The sequence below is a fragment of the Microtus ochrogaster genome, chromosome 1 (genome assembly GCF_000317375.1).
Source record: "Microtus ochrogaster isolate Prairie Vole_2 chromosome 1, MicOch1.0, whole genome shotgun sequence".
NCBI lineage: Eukaryota > Metazoa > Chordata > Mammalia > Rodentia > Cricetidae > Microtus > Microtus ochrogaster.
Window position 1 is genome coordinate 125,377,216 of NC_022009.1, and position 11,118 is coordinate 125,388,333.

The window sequence follows — 11,118 nt, forward strand, 5'->3', positions numbered from 1 at the left end:
TTCACACACACACATTCACACACACACACATACACATTCACACACACACATTCACACACACATTCACACACACACACATTCATACACACACACATTCACACACACATTCACACACACACATACACATTCACACAGACACACATTCACACACACATTCACACACACACACACACACACACACTCACTCACTAAAGCACTGGTGCCCCATAGCTGAGAAGGTGCCTTTGTTGGAAGTAGGGTCTTTGCAAATAAATCTGTTTAAATGATGTCATACTGTTTTGAGAGGAGTTTAATCCACTCTGACTGCTGTCCTGATAAGAAATAGAGGACGCAGACAGACACAGGAGACGATGCCTCCTATGTAAGAAGTGACAGAGATTAGAGTTACATAGTACAATAGTTTAGCTCATGAATGTCCCCCAAAGCCTTGTGTTTAACACAGGCTTGCTCCCCAGCATGTGGTATTATTGGGCTGTCGCAGAAAGAAATTAGGTCACTGGGGATTTGCCCTCAAAAGAGACCTTAGGCCTCAAGCCCCTCCTCTTCATTTTCTTTTTGGTTCTCTGCTAGTATAAGCTCACTACACCCCGTGTTCCTGCCATGGCATGTTGCCTCACCACAGGCCGCAAAGCAATGAGGCTAGCCGGCCATGGACAGAAACCCCAGTACTACCTGCCAACATAAGCCTTTCTCTTTGTAAGTTGTGTATCTCAGACATCTTAAAATAGCATCATCAGATGGTCAGATGACCCACGTTTCCTTAAGAAATGAATGCCAAAGATGATTGGCCACCACCAGAACACAGGAAAGAGACTTGCAAAGAGTTTCCCTTAGGATCTCCAAGGGAAGAATCTACTGTTATTTTTTTTTTTTTTTGCCACTCTGTTATGTCATTGTGATAGCTTGAATAAAAATGGCCCCATAGGCTCATAATTTATTTATTTATTTTTTTTTAGTTTTCCAAGACAAGGTTTCCCAGTAGCCATGGAGCCTGTTCAGGAACTTGCTCTGTAGACCAGGCTGGCCTCGGACTCACACAGCTCCACCTGCCTCTGCCTCCTGAGTGCTGGGATTAAATGTGTGTATCACCACCACCCGGCCATAATTTTTAATGCCTGGCCTGTTGTTGATAGAACTGTTCGGGACAGATTTAGAGGCATGGCCTTATTGGAGGAGGTGTGTCACTGTTTTTTTTAAAACGTTGAGGTTTTAAAAGTCCACACCATTCAGGGTTATCTCCCCACTTCCCTCTTTGCCTGGTGTTTGCAGATACCTAAGCTCTCAGTTAGTGCTTAATATTGTGGGATTTTGAACCCCTTAGCCAATGGCTTTTGGGGGTTACTAGTCTTAGGGTCTTGTCTGCATACATGATAGAGAGAGAGAGAGAGAGAGAGAGAGAGAGAGAGAGAGAGAGAGAGAGAGAGGAGAGAGAGAGAGAGAGAGAGAGAGAGAGAGAGAGAGAGAGAGAGAGAGAGAGAGAGAGCTCACCTCAGCTTTGAACTGACAGTACACAGAAACCTCTGTGGTGTTAGGCCTGTCTGTTTGTTGCCAGGCTTGTTGCCAGGCTTCTCCAATCCAACCAATATGGATGGTGGCATACTCTAACCCTCAAGAACTGTAAGCAAGCCTCCAATAAATTCTTTCTTTACAAGCTCCCTTGGTCATGGCTTTGTGTGACGGCAACAGAAGAGTAGCTAAGACAGTCACATTGTTGAAGTGGTAACTCAAGGAAACTACCAAACACTGTGTGGGAGGGGCTTCAACAGCGTGCTCTCATCACAAAGGGATGCTTTGCTTAAATGTGCTCTTTCTCTGTGCAGTGTTTGGGGGTGTGCTCCTGTGTGCTACAGAAGTAGGGGGTGGTAGCTGATCAAAAGTGGCAAGCTTGGCCAAAACACAGCTGGTCCTCAGAAAAATGACCCTTCCACACTGTAGTCAAAAACTATGCTCCAGAAGGAGCCGGGCACACGGTAAACAAAGATGGAACTCAATCTCAAAGTACAGGGGAGGAAGTCTGCCAGTAGCATAGCTATCTAAGATGAAGAGTTATTGACAGAGTTTGCAAACAGAGCGTGATGATCTCCAAGTGTATGCAAGTTGCTTTTAGGACATCAAGAAAAGAAACCTCAGAGACTGAGGCATGGGGGAGCAGTGCGAGAAGATGGGGTGCAGCTGCTGGTGCTCTACACAATCAGGACTCGAAGTTCACTCTGCTTTCCCAGGAGATAGGGTCATCTCGGTTATTGTTACTTTCACCACGCTGACGCTGTCGGCTGAGCTGATTTTTCAAGGAGGGCTTTCTGAGCTGAAATGGATTCATATCTTTTTCTGCCAGATTCCAAAAACAAATGTAGAGCCGGAGGATGCATACTTAGAACTCTAAAGGATTTTTCTAGGTAAAATCTACTCTGCCATCTCTTAAAACAAATGAGTTCCATCGCACAAATACATCCATGTCAAACTATTTCAAAAAGCAATATGCGTCAAGCGCCATAGATCATGTTTGAGTTTTTATTCCAGTATTAGACATCACTGTAAGACACAGAAGGAGAGGACATGAAAAAGCTTGAGCAATTGTTTTCCATTGTTGACAACTTTTTTTTTTATAACGTGGTTCCAGTTTAATTGAAATTATTTGCCAAGGTAAACATGTTTACCATGTGGGGAAACGTTTTCTGATGCAGGTTGAAGGGGCTCAGCGAGACTACGGAGCAGTGATTTTGGCAAGTGTTGTGGAAAAAGCAATTAATTCAGGTTCCAGAGGATGATGGTGCAGGCCTGTCTTTCATACTGCTGGGAAGGGCTCAGGGTTTCCCAAGGGTTTCCAGGTCCAGATCCACTCCGCCTGTGCTTTCCTTACAAGTTCAGCTTTAGTGAAGGGCATTCTGTACAGAAAGAGCTATTTCAGTTGCATAACCTACAAGCTCAGTAGCAGCAGTGATGCTCTCCTTCTCTTCCGGGGAAGGCCACCTCTGCAGACCCCAAAATGAGTGATGATGGGCAGAAAGAAGGGAAGCAGAAAGGCTGTGGGTAATTACGGACCCACAGTCCAAATGGCTGCTTTTGATCAACATGTACCCTTTGCCTAATGCTAATCCATTTGTTCATTTATTGGAGTTTAAAACTGAGCCCTGTGCCCTCCAGCCTCAGCAAGCAGAGACATCATTTAAAATACCCGAACACAAATGTGCTATTTATTTCCATGTAAAAGAATCATTCTTACAGCAGCTTACATTTTTTTTCCTTCAGGAAGCTAGATCTTTTCAAGTTATTTACCATGTTGTCAATTATTGCCATCATTAATAATGATAATGACAATCACTGAGCCCCAGAAATGCGCTGCGGAATAAATAGAGCACTGAACGAGGCTTCAGCCCAACCCCGAGGAACAAGGGTGGTTTTGTTTTACCCCAGAGTTCACAAAGCAGGGATGGCGAATATCAAGAAGATCTGGACCCATTATCTTCCCTCATCTTTTTCTTTTCCATCTCAAAGCTCCCTTTCTGCAATTCCTTGTGCATACAGAGGGTGTGAATCACAGCCAGCCTCTATGTATGACCTGGCACTGGCTCCACAGCCCTTGCCGTTCGCCAGGCTGGCACTGACTGCCAGATGCCCCCAGCTGAGTGGGACTGGATGTCAGTGCCACTGGATGCACTATTAATGGAATCTGTTATCAAGTCACAAGACAAGATGCCAGTCTGGCACCAGTCTGTAAGCTGGAAGTGCATGGGGGGAACACAGACTCCCCGTCTGACAATGAATAGCTAAGCCGCGAAACCAATTGCCTGAGTACCTGCTAGGAACTAGCCTGTCACAAATGACTCCACTGTGGGCAAGCATGTGTTTGTGGGTCTGTCTGTGTGCATGTATGTGCTTCCATCAGCCTTGCAAATGCATGTAGAAAGACATCCAGGGAATAAATAATAGCTAAGGTTCTTGGCTGGTGTCTTGCCTGGATTAATGTGTTCTGATAGCATTATGAATATAAATATAAGTGAAACATTAGGAGCAAGGGTAGGAATTGAATAATAACTCTTTTCTGAAGAGTAATTGCTTTGGAATAATTTACCCTCACAATTTCCATGGGTGCCTAGAATAAATACGTAATTTGTTTTGATCATTTCACTTCATAAAATCTGACTTAATACAGATTTGAAGGGACATCAACCTCCACAGCCTCTGCTTCCCACTCTAGAATTCTGAAGCTTAGCTTTAAAGATGAGGAAGATGCTGCTAAGGTTTGATCATGTCTTCCACAAGCACCTTGAAGAAGTAGGTGACTAGGGGTGGGGTGATTTTGAAGGCCCCTTCTGATCTCTCTCTCTCTCTCTCTCTCTCTCTCTTCCCCCCCCCCTGTAAATTCCCTCAATTGTATATATGCTTTACCATACCCTTCCCACCATGGAGGACTGTGACCGTTAACACCAAGGAAAACCCTTCTTCCTTTATGGCAGGTATTTGGTCACACCAATAAGAAAGTTATTATCACACGTTTCTGCCCCATTTTAGCTCAGTTGTCTACAGGACAAGGCTCACAAATGAGAAATGCCAGTGCAGAGAAGCAAATGGCATTTGCTCTCTGTCCCTTTTCTGACCTACATAGAAGACCAGAAGTCACCACCACCATGGAAAGTCTTAAAATGTAAGTTTTTTCAAAAGTCTGTGTGAAGACTTTTTACTGAGGAGGGAGAGCACCAATGCACTTAGCCTTCTCCTCGGTCCACTTAGCTTCTGTCAGTCAGCAGAGTTCTCAACAGCCCTCTCTATCCCAGGCTCTGAGTAGAAACACAGAATCCCAGGCACACACACAAACCTGATGTATGGATGCAGAACACATGCCTGTGCGCTAAAGATCAAGTTCTACCTTTGGACAGTGTGCATTTGGCTGAGCTCCAAATATCGCCTTCATTTTTGTATAGTAACCTCAGTGGGAGTTACGTACATGTTTAAGGGAAAATTTGGTTTAGGCCAATTAAATTTGTTTTTCTTTTATTAATTAGGCATGTAAAATAGTCAAAATACATAAATTATTCAAAAAGAATTTTCCTGCACATACACATATTTTACAAGTGTCGTCAGTGGGCTCCTACTGTTGGAACTCAGTTGGTGGTGGTTTTATTTCTTCCTCACAGGGAGAGGTGGACTTATTGATGGTCGTTTTTAGAAGAGGTGCTTCTATGGAAAAGGAGAAAGAAAAGGGAGTAGAAGGAGTATAGAGATTTTCTTAATTCAAATGATCTGAGACCCCTACCTTTAAACTCGTAATTACAGGGCATAGATTAGCTGGGAACCTTCTGTAAACCTATCAGTTAAAAAGCCTGGGGAGTCTAGTGTGTCACCTCCAGACACTGGCCAGCAAACTGCAGGACAAGCTAAAGAAGGTAAGCCACGCAGCTGCTTTTCTTGTGTTGGAGGGCTGGACCATTTCAGGTTAGTGGTCTAGGTCCACCCTTCTGCCCTCTGTCGGGGCCTGCTGCACAGAGATAGAACGTGGGGCTGAAACACACAGTACTCTGCTTTATGGGGAAAGCGCCAAGGACATTTGCATCATTGTTAGACTGTGAGGTTTATCACCCTCTGCAATCACCTTGTTCCCCTGCTCGTCTGTGTATAGTCTCACTCTTGAGAAACGGATGTTCTGTGGCATTACAAACCACGTCATTTCTTGCAGCTCAGCAATTATCTAATGAATGGGTGATCCATGTTCATTCATCCTCTCTTCAGACACAACCAACAACAGAAATCAGCTCACACCTCTGAGAAGCTCTCAGTTATAACAGGAATAAGCACTAGACCATTACGGTGGGAGGGTGAGGGGAAGAAATGGTGCAGAACTAGACGGTCCATTAATATTACGTGATGTATGATTCCGCATGTGCACAGGCATGTTCGCTACTCTACCCCTCCCGCCCTGATTAGTAAGCTATTCTTCCAACAGTCACAGAGTGAGTCACTGCTGCTCTCTCAGTCGGTGGGAAACGTGCTAGGATAGGGAGCTGTCAGTCCAGGCAGCTCAGTGCTAATGATAAGATGGCAGAGAGTCCAGGATGCCAAGAGCTTAGCAGGCATTGCTAGTTAACCCAGGCATTGGGTGGAAGTTGGCAGCTGATTTGGGGTTATTTGAAGTCAGGGTGACTTCAAGTTCAATACACATTGTACATGATCATTTTTGTAGCAGGTGTAATGGTAAGGTTATGGTCTCTGAAGCTGTGGTGGTTTGAATGAGTGGGCTCCATAGACTCATATTTACATGCTTGGTCCACAGTTGGTGGAATTGTTTGGAAAGGATTAGGAGGTGTGGTCTTGTTGGAGGATATATGTCAATTTAAAAAGCCCATATCATCCCCCACCCCCACCCCCACTGCCTGCTGCCTGTAGCTCAGGATATGAGCTCTCAGCTGCTTCTCCAGCACAATTCCTGTCTGCCACCACACTCCCCACCATGATGATGATGGACTGACCCTCTGAATCTGTAAGCAAGCCCCAATTAAGTGATTTTTTTTAATACATTGCCTTGGTCATGGTTTCTCTTCACAGAAACAAAACACTAAGACAGAAATTGGTACCAGGACTGGGGTATTACTATTAAAGACCTGATCATGCTGCCTGTTGGTGAAATATGGAAGACTTTGAGACTTGGGATTAGAAAACTGGTTGCAAGTTTTAAGTGGGACTTAGTGGGCCACCATAGTAGTAGGACCATGGAAGATAGTGGTGCTGAGGGAGATCTGGACTATGCAGGCCTGGATCAAGAAGTTTCAGAAGGGGAGAATATTAACAAGTAGCCAGAGACCACTCCTTATGATATTTGGGGGGGGGGGGAATGCTGGATGTGTAATGTTTGAGCCAGGTCTTGTGTTCAGGGTGGTGAGGTTCTAGAAAAGGCTGATGCTAAGTGGCATAAAGAGAGTGGTACCCTCAGGGTGAGACCCTACCCAACTAATCCCTCATCCAGGGAAAGGAAAAGCCTGAGGGTTTCCTGAGACTAAACAATGGTAGGAAGCTTGTATAAGGAGGAGACAAGTTTCAGCAACAGCAAACAGAAGGACTTGGCAGCTATAGCCATGCGGTTCTGAATTAGAACTAAGAAGGATACAGGAAAGGGATTGTGGAGGCTCTCCCTAAGGTTAAAGAAAGTTTCTGAGACCAAGTGTATGGTAGGGGAGTCCCTGAGTGGAGGTCCAGAGAGGTCACTGCGTGAAGATGTGAAGGTAACACCCGGTTTGCATTGGAGACCCAATTGAAGACTTGGTGCATGGTTGAAATAGTTGCCTTGTAGTTTAGTAGCTAGCAACAATAAATGGATGTTTACTGGGCAGTCATTATGCACCTGGTCTCCACTCTACACATCTTCTATTGGCTGGCATATTTAATATCCATAGCTATCCTCAGAGGTGGTTATTGTTACTATATCATCTTACAGAAGAGGAGGCAATCCCGAGGTTTGAGTGATTTGGCTTTGAATCACATGACTCATAAATGATAGGATGAAGCAGGACCCAGGAAGCCAGTTTTTGAGACATAAACCCTAGCCCTTCATCATTGCTGCTATTTGTTGAATGCCTAATGGGTGCCAGTGACTTATTTTTTAGTGCTGTAAGTCTATTTCTTTTATTTTATTTTTAGATTTGGGGTGTGTGTGTGTGTGTGTGTGTGTGTGTGTATGTGTGTCCATCTGTGTGCAGGAGGAGGTGAGAAATCAACATTGTACCTTCTTCCTCAATTGTACTTCCCCTTGTTTTCTGAGACAGGGTCTCTCACTGAACCTGGTGCTCACTGGTTTGGCTAGACTTGATAGCTGCAATCTCAGGGATCCCCATACCTCTACCACCCCAGTGTTGGGATTATAAACATATACCACCACATCTAGCTTTTTCTTAGGCACTGTCAGTTTGAGCTCAGGATTTTTTGTATGCTTGGCAAACATTTTGCCTACTGAGCCATTTCCTCAGCACCTATAGCTCTATTTCTTCTATAAACACTGAAAATAGGTGTTACCTCCTCACTTTGCAGACAAGGACATTTATAGATGGCCCAGTAAGTCCCAGTATCAGGGTGCCCATCCTGTCTGTCAGCCATCACCTGTCATAAAGGCATCTGCTCCACCTCACTGTCTAGGCTGCTTATGGGACCTTCCTTTTCTCTGAGCGTCTTCATCTCACCTGGTTCTTGCTTTATTTTGTTTCCTTTGATCAAAAGCAGAAAGAAGGAGTTTCCATTAAGCATTCATCGGGAGGGTCTATGTCCCTCTCTGAGAATTTTAATTTTTCACACTCTTACACCACCTTGTATCTTTCATTTGCATAGAATCATCTGTTCCCTGCAACAACTTTGGGCTATAGGAAGTGGGCATCATTGCCGCTGTCTTCTGAAATGCATCAACCTCACAATAAACAGAGGGTAAATAAGATGCCCAAAGGGCCTGCACCTGGTCCTGCTCTGCTCTCGTTTACTTGTCTTTGTTTTACTTTCTGTAAACATCCTGATGAAAACGTGATAGGTGGGAGACTCTGTAATAGAGATGTCTGAAAAGAGAAGAGAGGATCACAACTAAACACAGAGGCCTGAACTCACATATTTGCCACTGCAACTTCCTGGAACAGTGTTAAAAGAAAATGCAGTAACAATATTCAGAGTCAAGTTATGTAAAAGGGCTCAATTTCTACACACTAGGACCTCCAGGAAGGAAATACACAGAAAGAACTACCGAAACAAAAAATTTAATTCAGAACTAAATAGCAAATTTTCAGATTGAACTGGTCAGTGCAATATCAAACTTGGCATATGTAAAAATACCCACGTATGGAGACATCATGGTAAAATTCCAAAGTTTCGCTCTTTATAACTGGAATGACTGAAAATGGCTCATCAGAAAAACAAAGAATGAAAGTCCAGGGAAGGCACACTGCATGCCAGAGAGAAGATGCTGAGGCTGGGGAGGTTTCAAAGTGCTTGCAGGATATCCGGGTGGAGGGCTCCAGCGGACAGCTGGAAAATCCGCCATATATGACAGATTGTTGATCTTAGTTACAGAGATGACAGCTCCAGAGCCTTTCTGAAAAGTCTAAACTGTGGTTTGACAGGAATCATGGTGTTTCTAAGAGGGAAAGAACTCGGAACCGTTCAGCTGTGGAGGACAAGCCATCAGGGAGGCAGAGAGAGAGAGAGAGAGAGAGAGAGAGAGAGAGAGAGAGAGAGAGAGAGAGAGAGAAGTTGAGAGGGTAAACGAACAGGAGTGTGCATTTGACCAGTCAGGCCAGGCAGCAGCAAGTCAGATCTTTGCGCTGGTCTTTTCTAGGTAGTTCCTGGAAGTGTGGCTTCTTCTTCCCTCTTTGTCCAGCTACATCTCTTCCCTTGCCTCTATTTCGTTTTCTAGTACCTCCGCAGGGAAGGTTGAGAGGGGGACAAGGCCCAGAGTTGGTTTTCTCGTCCCACTGTGCTAGGAGGCTAGGCAGTAAGGGATGATGAAGCAGAAAGTCTTAAGGCTCTGGCTGCCCTTTTAGATGTGCACATTAATACTGCAGCGTTGACAGCCTGCCTGAGAGGGGCTGAAGGGATGTGTGTTCTGCATGTCTGGAATTTATTCCTTTGGCTCTGTAAGATGTGATGCCGCATAATGGCCATGAGAAGATCATTTTGATCCTCTGACTGTCTGGGAAAGTTCCAGAAAGGCATATGGACATGAGCTTCTGGACCTGCGCAGAAGGAGCCATCCCTTAGCGACTGTCTGCAGGTTGGCTCTCACTTCCGGGCCAATGCTTCTCACCCTTGTTTCATCCTGATTTCACTCAGGCGATAAAAGGCTTAAGTGTATCCAGGTGAAAGCATGGAAAATATTAATGTGAGGCCAAGCCATCATTATGACACGTATCAATTTCTCACCTCTCGAGCAGTGCACAAAGGCAGGTCTCTGGATATTAACCCAGCTGGGAGTGGAGTAAAGGCGGTCTGGAGGGGTCTGGACGCATGCTGTGAAAATGGGAGCTTTTTAACCACGTAGGAGCCCAGCATCTTTGGCTATAAGTCAACAGAAAAGTGATTATTTTACAAAACATCTTCCAAGGAATGGTAAGTTGCTTAAATATCCTGCAACAAACCGCTCTGTATCCATGATCCTAGGTTTTAAGCAGATTGGAGGAATTATTCATTTTTCACTAGAACAGATTTCAATCTATGTGTGGTGGGTTAAATGAGGATGCCCCCCGATTCATGTATTTGAATGTTTGGCTTTCATTTGGAGGACTGTTTAGGGAGGATTAGGAGCAGTGGCCTTGTTGGAGGAGGTATGTCGCTGGAGGTTTCAGGAGCCCGGTCTCTCTGTCTCCATCTTGGAAATCAGATGTGAGCTCTTAGCTACGGCACCATGCCTGCCTGCCTGCCACCACGCTCCCACCATGGTTTCCAGGGTTACCTCTGCAGCCATTAAGTAAGCCTCCCATTAAATGTTTTCTTTCATGAGCTGTCTCGGTCATGGTATCATTTCATAGCCATGGAATAGTAACTAAGACACTATGTATATTTTCTTTAAATACTTGAGGCAGAGGACCCCCTAAGACCACCGGTTTGAGATCAAGCTGGGAAGCATAGCAATATCTTCTTAAAATAATAATAAACATAAAAGTCGGGTACAGTGGTGCATACCTGTACTCTCAGAACTCGGGAGGTGGAGAAAAGAGGATCATGAGTTCAAGGTCAGCCTGAGCTGCATAGTAAGCCCCTGTCTCAAAACAGCTGACAGTTAAGGCTGGGGACATGGTTCTGCAGCTAAGAAAACGGATACTCTCATAGAGAACCCATGCAGACAGCTCTCAGCTACCTGTAACTGTGGCCTCATGGGATCCATCCCCCTCTCGTCGCCTTCTTTGAATACCTATACTCACATGAGCAAACCCACACGCAGACACACATGAATATACATAATTAAAAATAGATCATTTTTAAAAAGCAGATTATCTAATTAATTAACAAGAGAAAATACTTGGGTAGCGCAGAGTAGCCTACGTTTCCCTTAAGTGTCTAGGTATTGAGTCAGAAAGTAATCACCCATTATATATTTTAAACTTCTTTAAAACCTTTCTTTACTGAGTACCTGCTGTGTGTGTGTGTGTGTGTGTG